The following is a 24,619-nucleotide window of genomic DNA, read 5'->3' as shown; positions in this document are numbered from 1 at the left end:
AGTTAAATGACTGTTCACCCTGATAAAAATTGCAGGATCAAGTTTCAAATCCAGGTCTCTCTGGTTCTGACATGTTGTCCACATTTTTCTTTTTCTTGCTTTCTGAGCAATTTTACCCCAGAACCCAGTTCTTCCCTATTGATGGATGATCTGGAAAGGCTTTGCCACCCTGGAGATGATGTCTCCTCCTATTTCTTATCCCTGAGTTTAGGAAACACACACACACACACTTTCTCAGGGACAGAAGTTTAGCTCGACTGTGAATTTTGTATATGGTGCTATTGCTGATAATCAGATCCTTCCAGTTATTTTGTCAGTGGCATGAGAAGAACCTGAAAAATTAAAACAATCTTCCCTGTCTTTTTTTCCCACTTGTATTTTAAAACACAGGGCTGTAGCCAGGTACAATGGTGCACATCTGTAATCTCACCTACTTGGGAGGATAAGTAGGAAAATTGCAAGTTTGAGGTCAACCCTGGCAACTTAGTATGACTTTATCTCAAAATAAAATTTTTAAAAGGGCTAGAGATTAGTTCAATGCATAAGGCCCTGGGATTAATTCCAGGATCACTAAAAAAAGGGGGGATGGATATGCTCAGACAGAGCTTGGTTAGAGAACATGCCAGCTGTTGGTTACCTCACTCTCTTCTCTTCTCCCATCCCATGACCTCATCCACCAAAGGCAGGAGAGCTCTCACCGGATTTCCATCAACAGCTGCTCAGCAGAGTCTACACTGAGAAGCATTGAAGAGATCTTCTGGCTTACCTGCCAACATCCCACCAGAACTGAGAGTCATCCATGAGGAATAATCCCTTTGGATCCTGAAATTCTTAAAATGTTAAATTTACCAGAGCCCCGTCCTTCTGGAAAACAGTGAAGGTTAGGACATCCCCTATTATTCTTAGTCAATTCAGACTGCTATGCCAAAAATACCATAGATTGGGCGGCTTCAGCAACAAACATTTATCTCTTGTATCTCTGAAGCTGGAAGTCCAAGATCAGGATGCCAATACAGTTGGCAACACAGAGAAGCAGATTTCGTGTCCCCTTTTCTTTATATAAGGTTACTAATTTCATCAGGGGCTCCAACCTCATGACCTAATCTAACCCTAATTATCTCTCAAGGATACCACCTCCAAACACCATGACTTTGGAGGTTAGGGTTTCAAGATATGAATTTCAAGGGAAACAACATTCAGTCTATAATGCTCTACCATTTTGTGTTTTGGAAAACAGCCTCATCACACAGGATTCATGGATGATCCCTTGCTTCCCTAGGACCAGGTTAGACATAGACCCTCCTCGTCTCCTATTCTTTGTCCTCTAAGTGATTAACTGAACCGTTTCTTCAGCATTCATCTATCATAAAATGCTTGTTAATCAAGTTGATGAAACGTCTCTCCTTTTTCCCAGCCCTGACCTTTGACCCACCCTAAGCCTGAGCTAGCAGACAACCCCTCCTGAGAATAGGGCAGCCTTGGGGTCAAATCTTCTCTGATCTACTCTCTAGCATGCCAGCCTTTCACCCCACTTCCACATACCCAATTATATCATCCCTTGCTATTTCCTCTCAATAAAAGAAAACACTTTTGTCTAACTCTTGAGAGCTTTGCAGATCTTATGATCAGAGCACCCTCCCTATTACAAGTCTCCCTCCCCTATCAAGACAATCCCCACCCCCCACACCTGCAAGAGTTTCTTCAAATAGTCTCTCCATGCTAAGTCTGGGTGTGATTTATTTTATACTGTCTTGAATGGTTCCCTTTTAGAATGAAGCAGCAATTCCTTCCTAAGATGTTTCCTTTTCCTTTTTATCTCTGTTAACAGCTGCAACCTGCTAGTTTGTTTCTGTAACCATGCTTGCTCAGCAGCTATGACAGGAACCAGAGCAGCCTGGAGAGAGGGGAGGGATCAGGATAAAGTCTTCAAACTCAGAAGTCTATGTTGTATAAAAGGTACTGAGAACAAAGGCTGTGCCCAACCTTTGAAGAAAACTCCACTGAGCCAGCACTGGTGCTGAACAAACCTTGCTCTTCTGCATCTCCAAATGCTGTTCATCTCTTCCCATTGCCGTAATTTTTCATATTTTCTGAAGGCAGACAAGAATACTTTGAGAACCTACTGATCCCTGCAAACCAAAAAGTTAAAACAAAAGCAAAGATAGTTTTTGCTCAGGAACAGAATAGACTCCAAATTGGGAGACACATGTTCAGTTAGAGACTAAAGTGTTCTATCAAAGGTAAAGAAGGACTGGGCTTATAAAGAGAAAAACAGGGAACACTGATAAAGTGATATAACTTGTTTTGAACAACTTTCTCTTGGCCTTGTTACATAAGTTGTTCTGGATGAATTTTGATTGGTACTGGAATCTGTTATACATTAAGCTATACATGACTGGTTGCTAGGAGGCTGTCATGGCCCGTTGTACCTTTGAATCAGCCAACAAGTCAGCAGAAGTCCCAGGTCTGGAAACTGTTGCAAGCTGGACTCATAAAGCACATTCCTTCCAAACAGCACTTTTTTATCTGTAAGTAAAAGATGGAAGGACTTGTGTTTGTGCAGCAAACTACACACAGAAAATTTTACTCTCTTTCTTTGGACCATTCTACAGCCATCTTAACTTTATTTTCATAGCACTAGACATAGAACTTAATATTATACATACTTTACCTCATTTAATCCTTACAGTAATCTTCATAATAATGTGAATATATCTTTGTTTTACAGATGAGAACACTGAGGCTCAGTAATGTGAAATGGAACCTGGGTCATTAACTTGGAATTCACAGGTTCAACACAGACAGTAGCCCCCAAAGTTATCATAAAAATCCTGAATCCTCCTGGATCATGTGGGGAAAACCAATACCAAAGAAGGGAATTTATGACTCTGTGATGATAGAAATTAAATCAAGCCACTGACAAGTGTTGAGTGTAAACACACTGGCAGAGCTTTTATTGGAGCTTCAGCTGAAGGGACACAGCCCTGACAGAGATGGGACCAGGCTGCTCTCAACACAAAGGGAGATATGATTTTGTCAATGTTCTGGGGTGGACTAAAGTCTGATAATTTTACATTGGTTAAGGACATGGTCCTTGTACTAACACCTTGGCCTTGAGGAATGGGCAATTAGTTAATCCCAGAAACTGCTGTATTTCTTCTATCAAGGCATTCTGGCTTTTACGATGCACCTGGTCTCTGTGGTTGATATGATTGCTTCTGAGAGAAAAGGAGAGTAGGGAAGAACACATACCACATTTTTAATGAGCAAGAAGTCTTTGAGTTAAGGCCTTGGGAGGGTATTAACCCTTGGTCCCCATGGTGGTCCCTGACTGAACTAGAGTCAACCAACATGTTAGAAGTGGAGGAGCTCAAGGTAGAGCTTTCCTGCTCCATCTCACTCCAGCACAATCACTGCTGTCACCAGCTTCTCAGATCTGTCTATCATCAGTCTTATTCTAACTGCCCTCTGCGGAAACAGTCTTGACAATTCCCGAGAAAGTTCATAGGGCTCCAGAGAAGGCCCCCAACCAGGTACTCAGAAGTCAAATCACAACACATCAAAGCAAAGCAGTAACTCTGCTGGGCTTCTTGAACATTGATTGGTCTGCTTTTTTATGGTCAACTATAAATGCAGAACTAGACATGGCTCCTGCCCAGTGGGGATGAGAATATAAAATAATGCTGGGAGACTGGGATGTGCCCCAGGCATTGGCAGACAAGAGAGGGAATGAGAATACTGAAAGGTCAGAGGGGGCCTGCCCCAGGGAAGCCTGAGAGATGGAGAAAGGTTGGGATGGAGAGCTCTGGCAAGCTGCGCCACTGCTAAGCCTCTGGGTATGGTTCAAGAATAAACAGCACAAGAATTACTCTTTAAAATATGACACGCAGGCTGTGGTTTTTCTGCTAGATGCTCCATTGTTTTATTTGTCTTAGTAGTATCCTTGTAAATCATAAAGATTAAATGTATTATTCTCTCTCATTCTATATTAAAGCAAAACAAAGGCTTAAAAGCTAAAAGAGATCACCCAAACCTCAATGGTAAGCAGGGATAAACACAGACCTCGTTCCCAGGCCATCTGACTCCAACTAATGTTCTGAGTACTATTACAAAATTTGTTTTTAATATCTGAATTAGATTTGGGAGCTATCTACTCCAATTTTCTCTCCAGTATAGGGACTCATATTATCTCATAATAGAGATATTACTCTCAAACAAAACAAAGTAAAATTAAAACTTATAGCTCCTAATAGTGGGGAGTCCATCATTTTTTAAAATACATTCTTTTAATAGAAGTTTAGTAGATTAGACAAAGGGAATGAAGGGAAGGGAGGAGGATGGGGCTAGGAAAGACAGTAGAATGAATCAGACATAACTTTCCTATGTTCATATAACATATGTCTAGGTTAACTCCACATCATGTACAACCACAAGAATGGGAAGTTACGCTCCATGTATGTATGATATGTCAAAATATAATCTACTGTCATGTATAACCAAAGAGAACAATCAAAATTTAAAAAAAAAATACTTTGCCAGGCACAGTGGCACATGCCTATAATCCCAGTGATTTGGAACCTGAGGAGGAAGATCACAAGTTCAAAGCCAGCCTCAGCAACTTAGCAAGGTCCTAGGTAACTTAGCAAGACCCTGTCTCAAAATAAAAAGGACTGGGGATGTAGCTCAATGGTTAAGTGTCCCTGGGCTCAATCCCCAGTACGTACATACATATATATATAATCTTTTTCTGATTATTGAAATGACACACATCCATGGGAGAAATTTTGGAAACTACAGAAGACAATAAAGTATAAAATTTAAACCACTTATAATCTCACCACACTGGCATGTTATTAAGTTTTCCCTTGCTATTAAAAAAATAAATAAATGCATCTTGATTATTTTAGTGCCACTACATATGATAATCTCCAAGATATGATTTATATTAATTTTCAGAATAGTATCTTCCAATCATATATATCTATCCAGTCATATAGCCTGTCCAATATATTCATCTTTTTAAAAATTAAGATCCTATTTTACATACTATGTTGAGATGAGATTTTCTATGTTAATGTATTTTCTTTGTTGTTGTTCTAATTAGTTATATATGATAGCAGAATGCATTAAAATTCATTGTACAAAAATGGAGCAAAACTTTTCATTTCTCTGGCTGTACATGATGTAAGGTGCACCACATGTGCAGTCATACATGTACCTAGGATAATGATGTTTGTTAATGCATTTTCTTGAGAACATAATTAAAATTTTCTGGGTTCCATCCCAAGCACCATGAAAAACAAAATTGTACAACATGATTTGAAAGGTCAGTAACGTATTCACTCATTCTTTGATGTACCATAACCAACACCCCAACGTTGGCAATTTATGCTATTAACATTTTCTACTATTATAAACAACATGGAATGAACATTAAATCTCTTGGCCTATTCTTGTGATAATTTATTCATTGCAACTTTATAATAAGTGTTAATAACATTTTCCAAAATCTTCTTCTAGATCTACTTTTTTCAGAATATCTCCCTTAAAAAGATGTTATTTGGAATGCGATCTTACAGACTCATCTAAAGAGAATAGATAAAATTGATTTTTCTCATTGCTTTCTGAGACTGTCACTCATCAACTAGGCAATGATTCTAGGCAATGACTATCAACAGTCCCTAAAAATAACAAAAACGGAGACCAGATAGCACATGCCTCCTGATGGTCTCAGCAAAGTCTAGGCTGTGAAATTTTAAAGGACAGCAACTGATTTCTTGAACAGATAAATTGCCTGTGTCGATGATGCAGGGGTAAAAATCTTATACAAAGCTATTTAGAACTATCCACCAATTGGAACATATGAACTTTATTTCCTGAAATATTTTATTTCAGGCCCTGATTCAAACAAATTATTGTCAAAAACATTAAGGCAACAATTGGGAAAATCTGCAAATTATCTGCATATTTGATGATGTTAAGGAATTATTGTTAATTTTTAGGTAAAATAGGTAATAGGCTTAAGTTTCTACAAACAGTTCTCATATTTTAAGGAGCCTATTAAAATATTCACAGATGATGGGCCTAGGGTTGTAGCTCAGTGGTTGAGCGCTTGCCTCACACGTGTGAGGCTCTGGATTCGATCCTCAGCACCACATTAAAAAATAAATAAATAAAATAAAGTTATTGTGTCCATCTACAACTTAAAAAAGTATATAAAAAATTCACAGATGATATAATATGGCTAGGATTTTCTTCAGAATAACCCAGAGTAGAAAAAGAAGGAAGAAAGTAGAGAGAAAATAGATACACCATGAGTTGATAATGACTGAAACACAGCAATGGGTCTGTAAGCAAAAGTAACAGTAAATGGGAGCAGGCCTCATGGGTCAGCAAGCTGTCTTTATTAAGTAGTGGTGGAATGGAACATAGCACATTTTCAGGGAGAAAATTGGCACTGGTCACAAGAGGGGTCTGATTTGTATAAGTCTTAATGGGAGTTAATCACAGCAGAATGTTTAGTGTGACTTCATCATTAGAGACTTGGGACATGCCAACTGGGCAGTCAGGAAACTAGTTGTGAAAGTTAAAAAATCTAATTCAGAAAAACAGCTGTAAAAGCTTGAAAGTCATTCTAACTCAGGGAAACAGTTGTAAAAACTTGAAACTTGTTACTAGTGTAAAAATCTAGAGCCCAGAGCCCATTTGTTTGCCTTCCCCTCCAGGACTCAGAGTTACTGGGAAAGGATGAAAGATCAGAGCCCAGAGCCTAATGATTACCTTCTCTCTCCTCCCCTCCCAGATGGATCACACTGTCCTCCTTTTCTCCCTGGGGGCTGACATTTTCCTTTTCTTGAGGGATGTTATTTTCCATATCCTTCATTGTCCGTGAGGGTTAATTATCCCATCCTCTCTACTTTTATGTGTTTTTAACTTTCCATACAAAAATGCTTTTTCTTGATATTGTACTGAAATCGGTCCTACTTCAATCTGTAGCTAATTCTGTTCTCAGGAGCAGCATAATTCAGGCTGTGGTTTTGACCCTCCATTGGGTCATTAAATGAATTAAATGGTTTCCACCAACCTTTGTTTTATAAGGAATATAACCGAAAAGACATGGCAATCCATTCCATTTAGAGTGTCCCTGTATTTGATTGGTAGTGGCTGCCTATAGGTCTGTGTTGAGCAGGTTTCTGGAGCTATATTCAGGCAGATCAGAAAAGAGTACAGTGATGGATTCAAGATGCCTGTCAAAGACAGCAGTAAGGAGAGAGAGGCAACTATGCCACCAATTTGCCAGCAAGGCCCCTTGGATTTTACTGTGGGTTGAATTTCTTCCAAAGTCCTGTGATTAAAATCTAAAGACTATTAGTAGATCTGTTTCAATTGCTCTTCATTGTCACTACCCTGTGGTAGGAAATAAAGCCAAAAAAGAAAACCTAATGTCTATAATTACCTCAGACTTCAAAGGACATCTACAGATGCAAGACTGATCATTCTGTTTGTCCCTACCCACCCAATTTTGAGCCAGTCTAAAACAGAAACAGGAAACATAGTCTGGAAAGGAAACCAAAAGATAAGAGACAATATTATTGGTATTATTTTTAATAATTCATAATATTACATAAAATGTGTGTGAAAATATTATTCTAATTTTATATAATATTATATTATATGAAGTATTTATGTATGAATTAAGCACTCCTAAGGTAGATATATACCTTACATATATACCTTATATATAAAGACACATAAAATCACAGGAAATAGCCTCGCACCTAGCAAATACGGGCATGCAATGGAAATTTGTTGCATTTACTTAAAATACTTTTTATTAACATGTAATAATTGTGCATCTTTATGGGGTATGGTATGATACATGTGACACCCATGTATACAAGTGTGTACTGATCAGGTGTGTGCATCTCTATCTCCTTAGCAATTAAAATCCTTTCAATTCTCCAAATTCAAACTATTAAGTGAAGCAGTTACTCCAAACGTGTGAAAATAAATGAAGAACACCCAAATGAGAACAAGCAATGGTTATTTATTCATAACCTGCAGCAGCAAAGGAATTGGCCATTATCTCTGGGACTCACAGGCAGGCAGAGGAATGGGAAGGCTTTATGGGGCTTAGGGGAAGGCTTTAGGTGTACCCTAGTTGGAGGCTGTTGGCCTAGGAAGCTGGAAGCTGGCTAACCAGAAGTGGACCATCCTACATGATTGTTAGGGGAGCATATTTGACTTCCCCTAAATGGTCACAAGTTAGAAGCAAGAGCAAAAATTAGAGAAACTGTCCATTATTAATCAGGTTTGGCATTAAAGAGCAATTGCTACAGGGGTTCATTATTTACTTTCCTGAATTGGTTGCTGCAGATAGTAGGTCAGAGTTATATTTTTAGTTTGGCCATTATCTATTTGTATTATTAGTCTCTCAAATGCAGAAGACTAAAAGTGTCTTCACTTCTATACATGCCAGAAACTGCATCTGCTGTAGGGTTCCCAGGTTTACCCATGACCCAGACAGCTGCAGATTTTCCCCATGGGGCTGAACTAAAGTCGGGGTCTTGAACCTGTCCAGGCACTGATTCAGGTGTTCAGGTTGTTGTACAAAACACTGAAAGAAACTAACCCCAGGACTGAGCCAAATTCCTTAAGCCCTCACATAAACTCCATAACCAGACCCCCTTGTTGCAGACATAACTTGAATATGACATCTCTTGTCTCACTGTCTGTCCAGTGGAAGCTGCAACCCTCTGTATAACACATTCCCCTAATAAATGCTTTGGACTAATAACCCTACTGTCTAGTGTTTATTTGTTTGTTTGGAAACCCAATAGGCCCCATCTCAGGATGATTTGGAGAAGTGACTTGTAGAAACTCCTTTGTCACCACTTTTGGGGTGATTTCAGCCAAGGGTTTGGCCAGATGGAACACATCATTGGCATAGCACAGTGAGGCCAGTATGTCATTAACACCATTTAAGAGGGAAGGAAACGGTTTGGAGGAGGTTCTGCCACCTGTCCAAGTTAACACAGGTTCAAACCCAGGTCTTTCTGACTCAGACCCACGCATGTTCTTACCTACGGTGCTACAATAACCTCCCACCATTTATCAAATTTGCAGCATTTTGAAAATGACAGAAGTATTTTGGATCCAAGTGCATTTATTCTTCTATTTTGTCTGGTTTTTTTTAATTTTTGAAGAACTTTTTTGCCAGTTTTGCTAAAAGGCCATTAATTCAAAATAAAACTGGGGTCATAATAGACATTGAAGCCATATCCTAAAAACCAAAGGAGTCACCAGTTCTGAGTTATGAGGAGGAAGTTGGGTCCCAGCAGCCAGTGGGTATGGTAGAGGTGGGGAGGTAACAAGCTAATCTGAATAAGAGGTCAAGGCAAGGGGAGCAGTCTGGGAGCAGGAGACGTGGGCATTTTAACTTCATCTGGTCTCCACAATAACAATTAACTTTCTATCAATATAGAAATTAGAACATTGAAAGGTTGAATGACAGGCTCTTTAATTAAATGTTTTAGCCAAGATTTATGACAGAACTTGCCATGGAAGGCATAGAATAGAAGGAAATGGTTTGGGTTGGAAGGAAGGAACCACAGAGCATCCATCAGAGGTGGTCCAAGATGTTGCAGGTGGTACACTGCATTTAGCTCATGAGCTATGGGGGCCCATGGAGTCCCATCCAGATTGAAAGAATTCCAGCCAGAGTAGAACACACCACATCCAACTAGAGCATGAGCTCCCTCAGGGGTCTACCTCCAAACTAGGGGCTGCCCCCATCCACAGAAGCAGTTCCTGGAGGTAGGGCAGAGGGAGTGAGGATGAAAGTAAAGAAAGGAGAGAGAGAGAGAGAGAGAGAGAGAGAGAGAGAGAGAGAGAGAGAGAGAGAGAAAGCTCTATAGGGACCTGACCAGACCCTCTTCTGCTGCCTAGCAACCAGAACTACAACTTAAAATCTCAACTCCACACTCAAGGTGAGGACACCAAAGCATCCAATTTCATTTAGCCTATGACCAAGCAAGGGAAAAATACTTGAGTTCTATATAAGTCTCACACAACAGAAAATCAGGGTAATGGTGGCTTATCCACAAGTGTCTGCATTCATCTGGCCTAACTAAACATCTGGAGGTAGGAAGCTCCCAGGTTGGTCAGCCTCTCTGCGACTGTGTTGGTCTCATTCCCAGGGCCACAAGGTGGCTGCCAAAGCCCCAAGCATGACATCTTCACACAACAGCAATCCAAGCAAGAAGGAAGAAGACTGATGAGGAAGGGCCTTCTCTTAATATAGGTCTCTCTTGTATTAGGGATAAATAAAATTGTCCCTTGGAACTCAACCATTAAGTGTTCCTCCTGATCTCTCACTGACCAGAACCAAGTAGTATACCCAGTCCCCTAAACCAGTCACTGACAAAGGGAAGTAGAACCCCATAATGAGCCAAAGCCAATTCTGATTTCTCACCTAGAGCTGGGCATAGCCTTCCAAACAAAATTGGGCTTCTTTTACCAAGGTTGGGAGGCAACAATGGCTCCATCTCCTATCCCCAGACTCTCTCCCCCTGAACTCAGTCCTTGATTAATCAAATCCTTTTGGCCTGCTCAAGAAGACAGGAGAGCTCTTCTTCTTCTTCCTTTTTTTAAAATTTTTTTTAGTTGTAGATGAACCAAATATCTTTATTTTATTTTATTTATTTTTATGTGGTGCTGAGGATCAAACCCAGTGCCCCACATGTGGTAGGGAAGTGCTCTATCACTGAGCTACAACCCCAGCCCAGGAGAGTTCTTCTTAATGAGGGGGCAGGGACTTTGTGTGAGGGCCAATTTCCATGAATTATATCCCTAAAGCTCTAGCCACAAATATGACCCACAGAACCCAGGCAGTGTGGAACTCCATGGGACATCTCTGTTACCACCATAAACCAAAGGACTCAGAACATCAACACAGCTCAAAGCAGGTCAACTCCACAACAAACTCGCTGATTATGGATAATCAAGATTCCATAGAAGTGGAAACAAAGAAGTGGACAGCCTCAACCCTTCACCCCAGTGAGGCCACCTTGCACAACCTTCAAATCCACCTCTTTATATCTTGCCCTTCCCCTCTCTATCCTTCCTTTACACATCCTTGAGAAAAATCTCCCTGAGTAACCTGCCCTTGCCTTCAGCCTACTTTACCCACTCAGCCAAGTGACGGCTCAACACCAGTTCATGGATCTGCAACCAAATATTCCTCAAGTAAAGCAGCTAAAATTATCATCCAATATTACAGAGGATGATAGTAAGTAGGATGAGTAGAAGAGTAAGGAATGCAGGTTGGCAATTAAAGAATAAATAATTTTTAGAGCTGAGGCTGAGACTGCTCACAAAGGTGGAAATTTCCGACAGGGAATATTGGAAGGGGAATGTTGCTTGCTATATCTTTGGCCAGATACCCATTTTTTAGGTCACTCAAGAGTAGCTAACTCTTAAAAGCCCTGTCTAAGTGGGATAAATATATATATATACATATATATATTCAAAGCAAGAATAAGACAGTCACTTCTGGTTGTCATTCCTCACTTTCATTAGCTCTAATTTCATGTTCTAACATTTTCCTACTGGGAAAAAGTGTATGTCTTTATGTATGCATTAAATATCAAGATTAATTAGCCAAATGGACCCAATGCTCTAAACTCCTCAAGACTTTGCTATAGTGAAAACCGTTTTACAGGCTACTGTCTGATATATATAGACAATTATCAGGGTACTCCTAGAATCTGCTGCACCTGAGGGCTTGCCATGCTGTCCGTCCCTCCAGTGAGATCCAGGCAGATCAGACCGGGATGAAATAAGGAATCACTAAAAGACTCATTAGCCTTAGTCTGCTGAGAGTGAGGCTGAGACAGCTCACAAAGAATGTGCACTTGCTGCCTTACCATTTTCAGAAGTGTTGTGGAACAGAATCACTGGGGCCACTGATGGAGAATTTCTGAGAGTGAACTTGGCTCAAATGTGCCCTTCCTGGTTCCTATCTAGGCAAGCTGTTTTCACCCTGTATTTCAGTTTGCTGTTACTCTCCAACACACACACACACACACACACACACACACAATGTAGTGACTTAAAACTACAATGATTTTATCACTTCTCCTAAGTCTGTGGGTTTTGACTGGAATATTCTTCTGTTCCATGTACTATTGGCTGGAGTCCCTCAGGCAGTTGCATTCAGTAAAGGACTAAGCTAGGGATCCCCATTCTCCTTCTCATGGTCCTTCTTTCCAGGGTGTCTCCAAGTGCAGCTGTTCCCTTATATGGTCTCTCTCCACTGGTATAGCCTAGACTTCATTACAGCAATGTAGTTGGGCTCCAAGAGGGTTCATTCCAGAAAACAAGCCTGATGTACAACGATGTATCCAGCCTCTGCTTGTTTCATACCTGCCAATGGCCCGTTGGCAGAGTAATATAGCAAATGTGAGAGGAGACTGCACAAGGGGTTCATTGGGGACCCTATTGTACCTATCTCAAAGCACCAATTTCTTTGCTTACTTTTCTGGGGACCATGAAACTCTGCAGGGAGAGAAACTGTCAGATCTTGTGACTTAAAGACTCTCTTGGTCAGCAGAAACAACCTGTGACCAACCATGAATATAGAATTAAGTGAAAGAGGATTTTAGAATATGTGTTGCTATATAGACTTATCACTAGTGGCTCCCCCACACAAAAAAAAATAAGAAGAACCAGTGAATCCGGGTGCAGTGGCACATGCCTGTAATCCCAGTAGCTCCAGAGGCTGAGGCAAGAGAATCACTAGTACAAGTCAGTCAGCAACTTACCAAGGCTCTAAGCAACTCAATGAGACCTTGTCTCTAAATAAATACAAAAAAAGGGCTGGGGATGTTGCTCAGTGGTCAAGTGCCCCTGAGTTCAATCTCCAGTACCAAGAAAGAAAGAAAGAAAGAAAGAAAGAAAGAAAGAAAGAAAGAAAGAAAGAAAGAAAGGAAGGAAGGAAGGAAGGAAGGAAGGAAGGAAGGAAGGAAGGAAGGAGGGAGGGAGGGAGGGAGGGAGGGAGGGAGGGAGGGAGGGGAGGGGAGGGGGGGAGGGGGAGGGAAAGGAAAGGAAAGGAAAGGAAAGGAAAGGAAAAGGAAAGGAAAGGAAAGGAAAGGAAAGGAAAGGAAAGGAAAGGAAAGGAAAGGAAAGGAAGGAATAGGAAAGGTAGCAGAATACAACAGTCACTAATATGGCATTATGTAAAAATGTGAATATGTAACAGATGTGATTCTGCAATCTGTATTTGGGGTGAAAATGGAAGTTCAAAACACAATTTGAGTCAAATGTATGAAAGATGATATATCATGAGCTATGTTATGCTTTAAATAATCAATAAAAAATAAATAAAAAGAAAGAAAGAAAGAAAGAAAGAAAGAAACAAAGAAACAAAGAAAGAAACAAAGAAACAAAGAAAGAAAGAAAAATCAGTGAAGCTAGGGACAATGGCACACACCTGTAATCCCAGCAACTTGGAAGGCTGAGGCAGCCTCAGCAATCTAGCAAGGCCCTAAGCGATTTAGCAAGATCCTGTCTCAAAAAACAAAAGGGTTTGGAATGTAGCTCAGTAGTAAAGCACCCCTGGGTTAAATTCTCAGTACCAAATAATAATAATAATAACAACATCAACAATATTAATATTAATAATCTGCAGAAATATAAACCCAAAATTTGATCAGAAAGTTTTAAGTTACAGTCTAGAAGAAAATGGGTGTGCCTAATGGAAACTTGCCTTCAGAAATGCTTTTCTGTCCTGCTTGTTTCCTACCATTAATGCAGTTTCCACTTTTGCACATTTGTGCCTTTATTCCTTCAGTAAATGTTAGCAATGTCACAGGCATCCCTTTATGTGCTAAGGTTAGTGCTGGGTCCTATTCCATCTCTCATCTTCTACCTGGACTCTGACGATGGCCCAATAGCTAGCTGGTCTCTCTACTCCAACTGCTTGAACTCCAACATGTTTGTCTCAAAACACAAATCTCCCACCCATTTGGTTTCAGCTTTAATATTCTCTGACCCTATAAAATCTAAACCTCTAGAGATGCTTTCAAGGCTACTCGGAACCTAACTCTCACCCACTTTTTCTTAAAGGTATTTTTAAAATAAAAGGTAAAATCATGACTCTCATGTAAATATAAAATGAACACACATTGAATATTTTACTCAGCTCATTAATTAATGAGGAACCAATAAGATATTTAAAACACAGTTTACATGGTATCCACAACACAAGACAACATACGCACTGAGGAATGCTGAGATAAATTTGTTAATAAATGCAAAGGTATAAGCTTTGTCAGGTAGGGCTGGAGGTTGGGGGAAGCGGGAAATATACTGCATTGACTTAACATTTTCTTTTCTAGAGACAAGAATCTTTTGCATTATCAACTTGTGAGTGGCAAATGCTCAAAATTACAGACCACTATGGAAAAGTGCACTGTACAATCCCTAGTATATTACAGGACATCTCTCAGTAATCTTTTCTCTTTCTTTTTTGTTTGCTTTTTGTTGGGTTTTGTGGGGTTGCGGGAGGAGGGTTTGGCCCTTTCAAAGTCTCAAAGGTGTTTTTTTTTAATTCATATATGACAGCAGAATGCATTCCAATTCATATTACACATATAGAGCACAAATTTTTCATATCTCTGGTTGAATACAAAGTATATTCACACCAATTTGTGTCTTCAAACATGTGCTTTGGATAATGATGTCCATCACATTCCACCATCATTTCTGACCCCATGCCCCTTCCCTTCCCCTCCCACCCCTCTGCCCTATCTATGTTTTCTCTGATATAAGGAGGCTGATTCATAATGGGGTAGGGAGGGGGAGCATGGGAGGAATAGACAAACTCTCTGAGGTTTTGTTGACACTTCCCAACCTAGCCTTCCTCGATTCCTCCAGCCCTTCACCCTATGCTTTAATCACACTGTGCTACTCACAGTTGCCTAGGAAAGCCCCAATTACTCCTGGCCACTTTCTGTACCTTCTGCATGGAATGGACCTCCTCTTTATTTGGAGATCTGCTACCCATCATTCTTTCAATTTGTTCAGCAAATATCTCCTTCTATGCCAACCATGGACAAAGTAGTGAGGATTCAAAAGTGAAGGCAATAGACTAGGTGTCAGACCTCAACAGGGAACTTGTACTTTGGGTGTTTTTGACCTTGAATCATTCAGACTTTGGGAAATACACTGATGTCTGCTTACTGTGTGACAGTGAGTTAGATGGGCTTTCTCTCATGGTGCATGGACATTTAACTGTTGATCATGCAGAATGAAAGAGGACCCCTCAAAGGAAACTGAGAAGGAATATTTAGTGAGGGAAGGAAACCATGAGAGACCAGACAAGGCAATTAGAAGAACAGCAATAGTGCCACCACCATGGTGAGATCCAGTAAGAATACAAATTAAATACTCCCATTTGTTTTAGAAACCACCTTTTGCAGAGTGTTTCAATGGAAAATTGGAAACAGGAGCCACGTTACTGCAGACTGTCAAATAAAACTCGAAGATATAGAATTGCAAAGCCCAAATATAGTTGTTGTTTTTTTCTTTTGAAGGACTAGGGATTCTATTACGAAGGTAGGTAGGAAGGAAGAAAGCTGGAAAGAGAAAGTGTAGGTATACCTAAGTCTTCCTCGAAAGAAGAGTCTCATATATGTAATGCAGAGAAAGCACTAAACTTGGAGTTAAAAAACTTATACTCAAACCCTAGCTATGAAATTTACAACTTATTACATAATCTCCTTGGATCTTAGTTTTCTCATCTGCAAAGGGGAAATAGTAATACCTCAAAATATCATTCAATGATATAATCTCTATGAACAAACATAGTAAAAAAGAAAAGAAAAGAAAAAACCTAGAACATAAGAAAATATAGGGTCAACACTCCAACATATAGGCATAGGCAATGACTTTCTCCATAAGACTCCTAAGACTCAGGAAGTAAAACCAAGATTAATAAATGGGATAGCGTCCAATTTTTTCAAACTTCTGCACAGCAAAGGAAACAAGAGCATGAAGAGAGAGCCTACGGAATGGGAGACAACATTTGCCAGAGGATTGATATCCAGAATATATAGAGAATTTTTAAAAAACCCAATCAATAAATGAGCAAAGAACTAAAAGGACATTTCTCCAAGAAATACAAATTGCCAACAGATACATGAAAAAAAATGTTCACCACCTTTAGCAATTAAGGAAACGCAAATCAAAATTACCTTGAGAGGGCTGGGTTTGTGGCTCAATAGTAAAGCGCTTGCCTAGTGTGCATGGGTTCAATCCTCAACACCACCAAAAAAAAAATTAAATAAGCAAAATGTAGGTAAAAAAATTACACTGAGATTCCATCTCACTCCAGTTAGAATGGCAATCACCAAGAATACAAATAATAACAAATGCTGGAGAGGATGTAAAGGAAGAGAAACTCTTGTACACTATTGGTAGGACTGTAAATTAGCATAACCTATGAAAATCACTATGGAGTTTCCTCAAAAGAGTAGGACTGGAAACTCCCAACTCCTCAGTATTTACCCAAAAGAACCAAGTCATCATACTATAGTGATACACACATATCCATGTTTATAGCAGTGAGAAGGAATATTTAGTGAGGAAAGGAAACCAGCCTAGGTGTCCATCAATGGATGAATGGATAAAGAAAATATGGTTCATAACCACAATGGAGTTTTACCCAGCCATAAAGAACAAAGTTATGCCATTTACTGGTTGACAGAACTGAAGAACATCATGCTTAGTTAAATAAGACAGACTCAAAGTCAAGAGTCATATGTTTTCTCTCATACTTGAAAGCTAGAGAGAAAAAAAAAAGGATTTAAAAAGGGATCTCATGAAAATAGAAGAAAGGCCAGTAAATCAAGGAAGGCAATCAAGGATAGGGAAGAAGAAAGGGAAAAGAGAGGTACTGGGGAACTAAATCAACCAAATTATGTTTTGTGCATACATGAATCGGTTACAATGAATCCCATCTTATGTAATTACAATGCACCAATATAAAAGCACATATTATGGGCCAATATGTGTTATTTTAAACTTCAGAGAGACAAACTATAAGGAGTAATCATGGTAACAATCTTGACAAATTCCTATGATAATTATTAGCCTTTGAGGTCTGGTTTTGGTGGGTTTTGTTGTTTCATTTTAATCTTGCTATTTTTGCTTGTTTTTCAGTTTTGCCTGAGCAGAGTTCCAGAGTGGAAAGCAAGAGGCCTGTCCAAATGCTCTGCACACCCTGTTAATAAGAATTTCATGTCAAGAGTTCTCTTCTAATAAGAACCTAAGAGATTATCTTGATTTGCTTTGATTTGCTCTGTTGAAGAACAAGGAGAAAAAGGACAAGCCTTATGGCTAGACACAGTGGATCCTAAAACAAGCTCTAGAAGCCAGGTCTTCTGAAAATGTTCCCTGTCCTTTCTACAGTATTAATTAGACCCCAGAAGTGGAGTCTAATTAATATTGGAGACAAATGGGAAACATGCCATGCTTTTATCATGGCAAAGCAACAGAACACTGAAGCAATTTGAAGGAGAATTGGTACAACCCTAGGCCTCCTACAACCAACCATCCCACCCGCTGCCTTTTCCCAAACCTTCCAGTCTCATATGCGCTCGAGCGCGTACGCACACACACCAGGAGGACTAACTGCTTGGAACAGATGACATTGCATTAGGTTTCCTTTTCTGTCCTAAAGAGGGGAAACCACTTTCTCTTCTCTAGACAGCATCCTAATTTGTCTCCACTTAGCCAGTAGCTCAAGACAAGAGCTTTTGAAATTAATGATGCTTTTCTAAGAGTAATTGCTTCTGCTCTAATCACATGCTATTTCTTGCTACCCACGGGGCTCAGTATTAGGATTGCCTAAAGGAATAATCAGCAAATTGCCCAAAATGCACTGCTTTCAAGCCTCCAAGGTGCCTAATAAATGATGATGAGTCACTCCAAGCCAGGTAGTCACCTCACACCATTTATAAAGTAAGCTTACCTGTCAGTATGCTTCCTGGAGGCAAATCCAACAATGGGGCTGGGGGTGGTAGGAGCTCACATTTAAAAAAAAAAAAAGAACTATCCAGCTGCTTTTTTCTTTTCAATGAGATGGAATTCACATAACTTACAATTAATCATTTCTAAGTATACAATTCAGGGTGGTTAGTGTTTTCACAATATTGTGTAACCACCAGTTCCTCTAGTTTCAGAACTTTTTAATCACCCATGAAAACACCCATTAAGTAGTCACTCCTCAATTTCCCTTACTCCTCCTATCCCCTGGTGCCCTCTGATATACTTCCTACTTTATGGATTTGCCTATTCTGGATATGTCCTATAAAAAGAATCACAATATGAGACCATTCAGGGTGGTTAGTGTTTAATGTTTTCAAGTTCCATGAGTTATAGCAGTAATCAGTACTTCATTCCTTCATTTTATTATTGAATAAATTCCATTGTATGGATATACCACAATTTCTTTCATCCATTGATGGACATTTGAATTGTTCTCATCAATTGTGAGTAGCCAAATGAACTAGACTAGAACTGGACTACATCAACTTCCAAGAAATCCCCAGTAAGAAAGAACAAAATATTTTTAAGAGAAAATGATTCTGATTTTTGCTGTTTTGATGATTTTATTGAAAATACCTTAGCACAGTATTAGCACAGTATTAAAATGCCTTAGCACATACACTAGTCCCCTGGCCCACTTATCCAGAAGTTGCATTCCAAGACCCTCATTAGATGCCTGAAATCATGATGTTTTAGTTAGCCTTTTTGCTGCTGAGACTGAAAGACACAACCAGAAAAATTGTAGAGGAGGAAAAGTTTATTTGAGGGCTCACAGTTTCAGAGGTCTTAGTCCATAGAAGGACAGCTCCATTCCTCAGGGATCCGAGTAAGGCAGAGCATCATGGAGAAAGAGTGTGGCAGAGGGACAGGGCTCACACGATTTTCAGGAAGCAGAGAGAGAGAGACACAACCAACCAGATACACCCCCAAAGCCATGACCCAATGCCCCACCTCCTCCAGCCACACCCTACCAATCTTCAGTTACCATTTCAGTTACCAGTTAATCCCTATCACATGATCTCTTGGGGGACACCTCACATCCAAACCATAACACATGGAGAGTATCAAGCCCTATGTATACTATGTTCTTTCTTACACATATTGTGACACAACTTTTACAGTTCAAGGTGTAATGACAAAACTAGCATGAATTTTTTTCTTCTTCACAATTTCATAGGTAGAAGATTCATTGCTACCCTAGATCTTACCAATTTCAGCATGCGATCTTTTTCCTTCCTTATTAAGTCAAAACTTAAACTTTTTCACTTAAAGGAAGCACTTTCTGGCTTCTCTTGGGCATATCCAAATTTCCAGCAATTATTCCTCTTCCACTTTGGGTCCATTATTAAGTAAAATAAAGGTTATTTGAACACAAGCACTATGATACCACATGGTAGATCTGATAACTAATACAGCTACTAAGTGCCTAACAGGTGGGTAGGATGCACATTGTGGATGTGTTGGACAAAGGGATGAGTCCAGGCAGGTTGGAGCAAGATAATACAAGATCTTATCATACTACTCATAAAGGTATGCAATTTAAAATTTATGAGTTGTTTATTTCTGAATTTTCCATTTTATATTTGGGGACCATAGTTGCTCACCAGTAACTGAAGCCACAGATAAGGAGGGACACACCACAATATCACTATTCCCATGTGTTTTTGACTTACACTATGGTATAATGTGAACAACAGTAAGTTGACTGATATAACTTAAGTGTGGTGTTCAATGACTCTCATATGGTCATATTCCTCTGACTCCTTATATGACTAGAAAGAGAGTGAACCTCTCTGGATTCAGCAGAGCTCTACATGACGAGAAAAAGTGATTGGTTTCACCACTTTCAGACCATGAGTAGTAACAGATTGGGGAACACTGGAATCCATGTTTGCAAAGGATCTTTTCAACTGCATTAGATGCAACCCACAAATCTCCTTAAAACTTGGCCCTTCATTAGGGCTAAATTCAGCCTAAGTCACAAATGTGTATAAAATAATTTAAAATATAAAAGCAATATTAAGGGGCTTGGGTTGTGGCTCAGTGGCAGAGCACTTGCCTAGCATGTATGAGGCACTGGGTTTGATTCTCAGTACCACATATAAATAAATAAAAGGTCCATTGGCAACTATAGTTTAAAAAGTGGTTTTTTAAGAAAAAAGAAATATTAAGTAATAATAAAACAGTAAATTATCAAGCCAGGAAAAGAATGCAAATTTTAAATCACATTTTCTGTCTAAGGATCACAATTTTTAAATTTAGCTCAGTATATTTTTAGACTTTAATAATCTCAAAGCAAAATGTTTATCTGTAAATGAACTTGTTTTAGCCTATTCTGTATTTAGTCTGAAAATAATGTCAAGATGTCTTCAAGAGCATGTAAAAAAATTACATTTACATTTCTCTAAGGGAAGAAATTCAAACACAGATTTCATATATTCACAAAAGTAATAAATAGTACAAAGCTTCCAAAAAAAAGGCTCCTTTCACCATGCTAAGCCATTCTCTGTAGATACAAACTGTTACCTGTACTGCTATATTGTAATGAGTATCATCCTAAAATAAAATTCTTACATGAAACCTCTTTCAATGTGAAATAAAATATACCAATTCTGTTATAATATTTCAATGTTGTTTGCTAGCTTCAACTTTAACCTCTTACTGTTAAGAGCTTAAAACCCTAAATGCTATTCAACCTTGTTTAATCAGTAGCTTTGATTTTCAAGTTACAAAATTTAGATTAGAAAGTGTGTTCTCTCCCTTTTTTAAGATTCAGCAGAATGGAGATTCCAGATCCCCATTTCCCTTTTTGATATGAATTGTTCAGGTTGCCTGTGCAGCTAAGGTGCTTATGAAGTTCAGCCCTTCTCTTCAGCATGGCAACTCACTTAGGAAAATGTTTTAAACTGCAGCTTGGGGGCAACATAAGCCTTAGGAAGTTTTTGTCCATCATCACCTCTGGCAATTTTTGGAACATTTTTCTGATTGTTTACTTTGTCCTTTTTTCTTAACACTCTTCTACCCATGTATCCCAAATAAAAACTGTAGTTAAATCAATTTACCTGTGTTGCTTTGGAACACAAAAGACAAAAACATTAATATGAGTGAGTAAACAAATACATAGTGTTTGAATGTATATTTGGACACAGTCATAACAAACTCATTTATTTCTTATCTCAAAAAGCAGAATAAAGGGGGCTGGGGCTGGGGCTTATCGGTAGAGCTCTCGTCTAGCATATGCGAGGCGCTGGGTTCAATCCTCAGTACCACATAAAAATAAATAATTAAAATAAAGATCTAGTCTTTGTTTCAAAGGAAACCCACAACAAAATCATTGAGGGGAAAAAAATAAAGGGTAGAAGCTGCATACTCTATGTAAAAGAACAATCTGGAAGGATATATTAGAATGCATGTCAAAAAACTAGAAAATACAGTACATCTTCCAACTTCAATCTGTAACTCATTAAAGCAATCAAAATTTTTTCATCAAAAAATATAAACAAAATAATTTTTAAATTGCTCATCCATATGATGATGAGCTTAAAAAATGGCATTATTGCTGGACATAACTTTGATTAAAACAGAAATTCAAGTAAGTATGAGTAGTTATTACATGTTTTCAGAAGTGCTAGTTAAAAAGTTGTGGTGATATCCCTGTTATACTAGATAAATTTGTAAAACTGCATTTAATTAGAATTACATCATCCTTGATTAGTCTAATGTAACAGAAAAGAAATAGGTCAATGGCTATTTTTAGTTAAATAAAATTTGGTTCAAATTAAGCAAAATAACTAACCTAGTTTATTCCAACCCTGAAAATCAGTATTCATGATTTTTATATGATTTTTTACAAGGTATTATGTGATTTCTTAATGTTCACTCAAAAGAAATGTTCTGATTTCATATATGCCTTTACCCAAATATTCATAACATTATTATTACACGTAAACAACCAAAGTGCTTTAATAGGAAACAATCTTTAGCAATATTTATTAAATATGTAAGTTTACTAATCCATTTTTCATTACTATAGCAAGATGCCCGAGACCAGCTAACTTTATGAAGAAAAGAGGTTTTAAGCTCCATTTGGGGAGTTGAAAGTCCAAACAGCACAGTGCCAACTCTGGCAAGAGCTCCATAGTAAATAGCAGGATACTTGAGGGAGGAAGAATAGATCACATCACCAAAACAAGAAGCCAGAGAAAGACTCAGGGATCAAGACCACTTTCCATGACAGCTTCCTTAATCCCTTGGGAGCACAGCTCCCCCAGTAACCTAAGGACCACCCACTCAGCTCCACCTCTTAAAGATCCTACCACCTTCCAACATTACCACACTGTAGACCAAGTTCCCACCCAACACATGTACCCTTTAGGGACACACTCAAACCATATCCAAACCATACCAGTAAGTTATGAATTTCCAAAGTGGGTATTATTACAGAAGGAAATTCTATAAAATAATATAATTGTGCATCAAAATACCACAAGAATAAAGGTAAAAGATACCTGTCACAACAAGTCAAAGTCAGCCAAGCATGGTGGCACACACCTATAATCCCAACAACTCAGGAGGCTGAAGCAGGAGGATGGCAACTTCAAGGCCAGCCTCATCAACCTACTGAGAACCTACCTCAAAAAAAAAAAAATATATATATATATATATACATATACACACACATATATATTTTTAATACATAAAAATCCCCCTTTTAAAGGGGGCAGAAGACATAGGTTAGTGGGTTAGAATGGTTGCTTTGCATACATGAGGGCCTGAGTTCAATCCCCAAAACTGCAAAACAAGTCAAAACCATACAGATATTTCTTATTTAAGACATGTTCAATTATAAACAAAGTAAATATTTCTCTACCTACTGTGTCCTAAAACCATAAAGATATATATCTAAGGTTCAAAATAGATCTGATGCTCAAAGATTCATCATTTTATGTTTTATTGCGTTCCAAAGTTAATTTTTTTTTAGTTCAGAATATCGTGTTCTAGAGCTACATGGAGACATGGCTAAACAAGAAATCTATAAGAAACAGATTTGGTGTCATGTGCTCTTTGGATTGCCTCAGCCAAAATCATTAGAATATCAAAATAACTGGAATCTCAAAGCAGTGTATCATTTTGTCCTTTGGGGGAATGGTGTTTGTAACACTGACAATCTCAGAGACAGCAATATTAATTCTGCAAACAGCTGGCCCAGAGAAGTTCCCATGAGTGAAAATGGCATTAACCCTAGTGACTCCAGCAAAGAGTAGCTTGTCTGCAGCATGAAGTGTTGTGCCATATGCATTAGGCATGTCATCAGTGAGGATAGCTATCAATGTTTTTGTTGTTGTTTATTTAGTTTTTTTATGTGGTGCTGGGGATCAAACCCAGTGCCTCACATATGCTAGGCAAGCACCCTACCACTGAGCCACAACCCCAGCCCACAACCATCAGTCGTCGACATCACCAACCAAAAACATCCTACCACCCGCCCTTGCACCCCCATGGCTCTCCTCTCTCAGCGAAGGAAGGCAAACTCCATGTTTGGTCTATCAATGAGTTATGGAGTCTTTTTAGACCCTCCTACTTCAGGTAAAACAGTGACATAGTTCCTATAGTCTACAATATTCTCTTGGATCCACATGTAAGTCATCCACAGAGATAGTGAAGAATCTCTGTACCTGAACAGCATGCAATCCATGGTAATGATGTGTTCCTCCTCAGTTACTGAAACGAATTGGCTAAAGTTTTGGAGTAACTGGATCATGACCCTTGTCCTTTTTAATTCATTGGGTATATGGAAAACATGGGAATCCCGCCTTTGCTTTGGAGGACCATGTGGTTTTCACCCATCAATGATAATGAGAGGTTACGTCAAGGCGTCATTCATTTTCACACTGTAGGATACAAACAGCTTCATCTCTCACACTCACCAATCACTATACTGACCCCCTGATGGCTGAACTTCTTAGAGACCACCTTGTGCAGCTCCAGCCCCAGCCTATTCACCACTTTGGGGAACAGATCTTGGTGTGAACTGCTGCAAACAGTACCACATCAGCAATGGCAGGCTTGATAGAGCCATGGGATGCTCAAGGTGGTGGCAGTGGCAAGAGCAGGGAATAAGCTGCCAGTAGGTACCATTGGAAGAGGAAGGGGAGGAGGAGGTTGAGAAGTGCTATGGCTGAGCTGGGGCAGGGAGCCCAGCTCTTGAGGAAATATTCTTAATTTTGCCACATGTTGCTTCACCTCTTTCACATTCATTCTTTTCCATGAGAACAAAGAAAAAGACTACAATACAAAAAAGGAAGTGACCCACCAAGATTTTAGTGTAGATTATAAAATCAGTACTACTAGAATTTTCAAGATTCCTGAAGACACTGTAATTCCCCACAATGTTATTCTGGTGGCTCCTTCCCTATGATTTGCAGGAAACTTTTTAAAAACAAAACAAGTTTGTATGCTTGTGCAGCACATGCTTTAAGGACCTTGAGTTCCTCAGGAGAAACCTTGT

The sequence above is a fragment of the Spermophilus citellus genome (assembly GCF_964194105.1).
Source record: "Spermophilus citellus genome assembly, chromosome: 3".
NCBI lineage: Eukaryota > Metazoa > Chordata > Mammalia > Rodentia > Sciuridae > Spermophilus > Spermophilus citellus.
Note: the sequence above shows the minus strand (reverse complement) of the source record.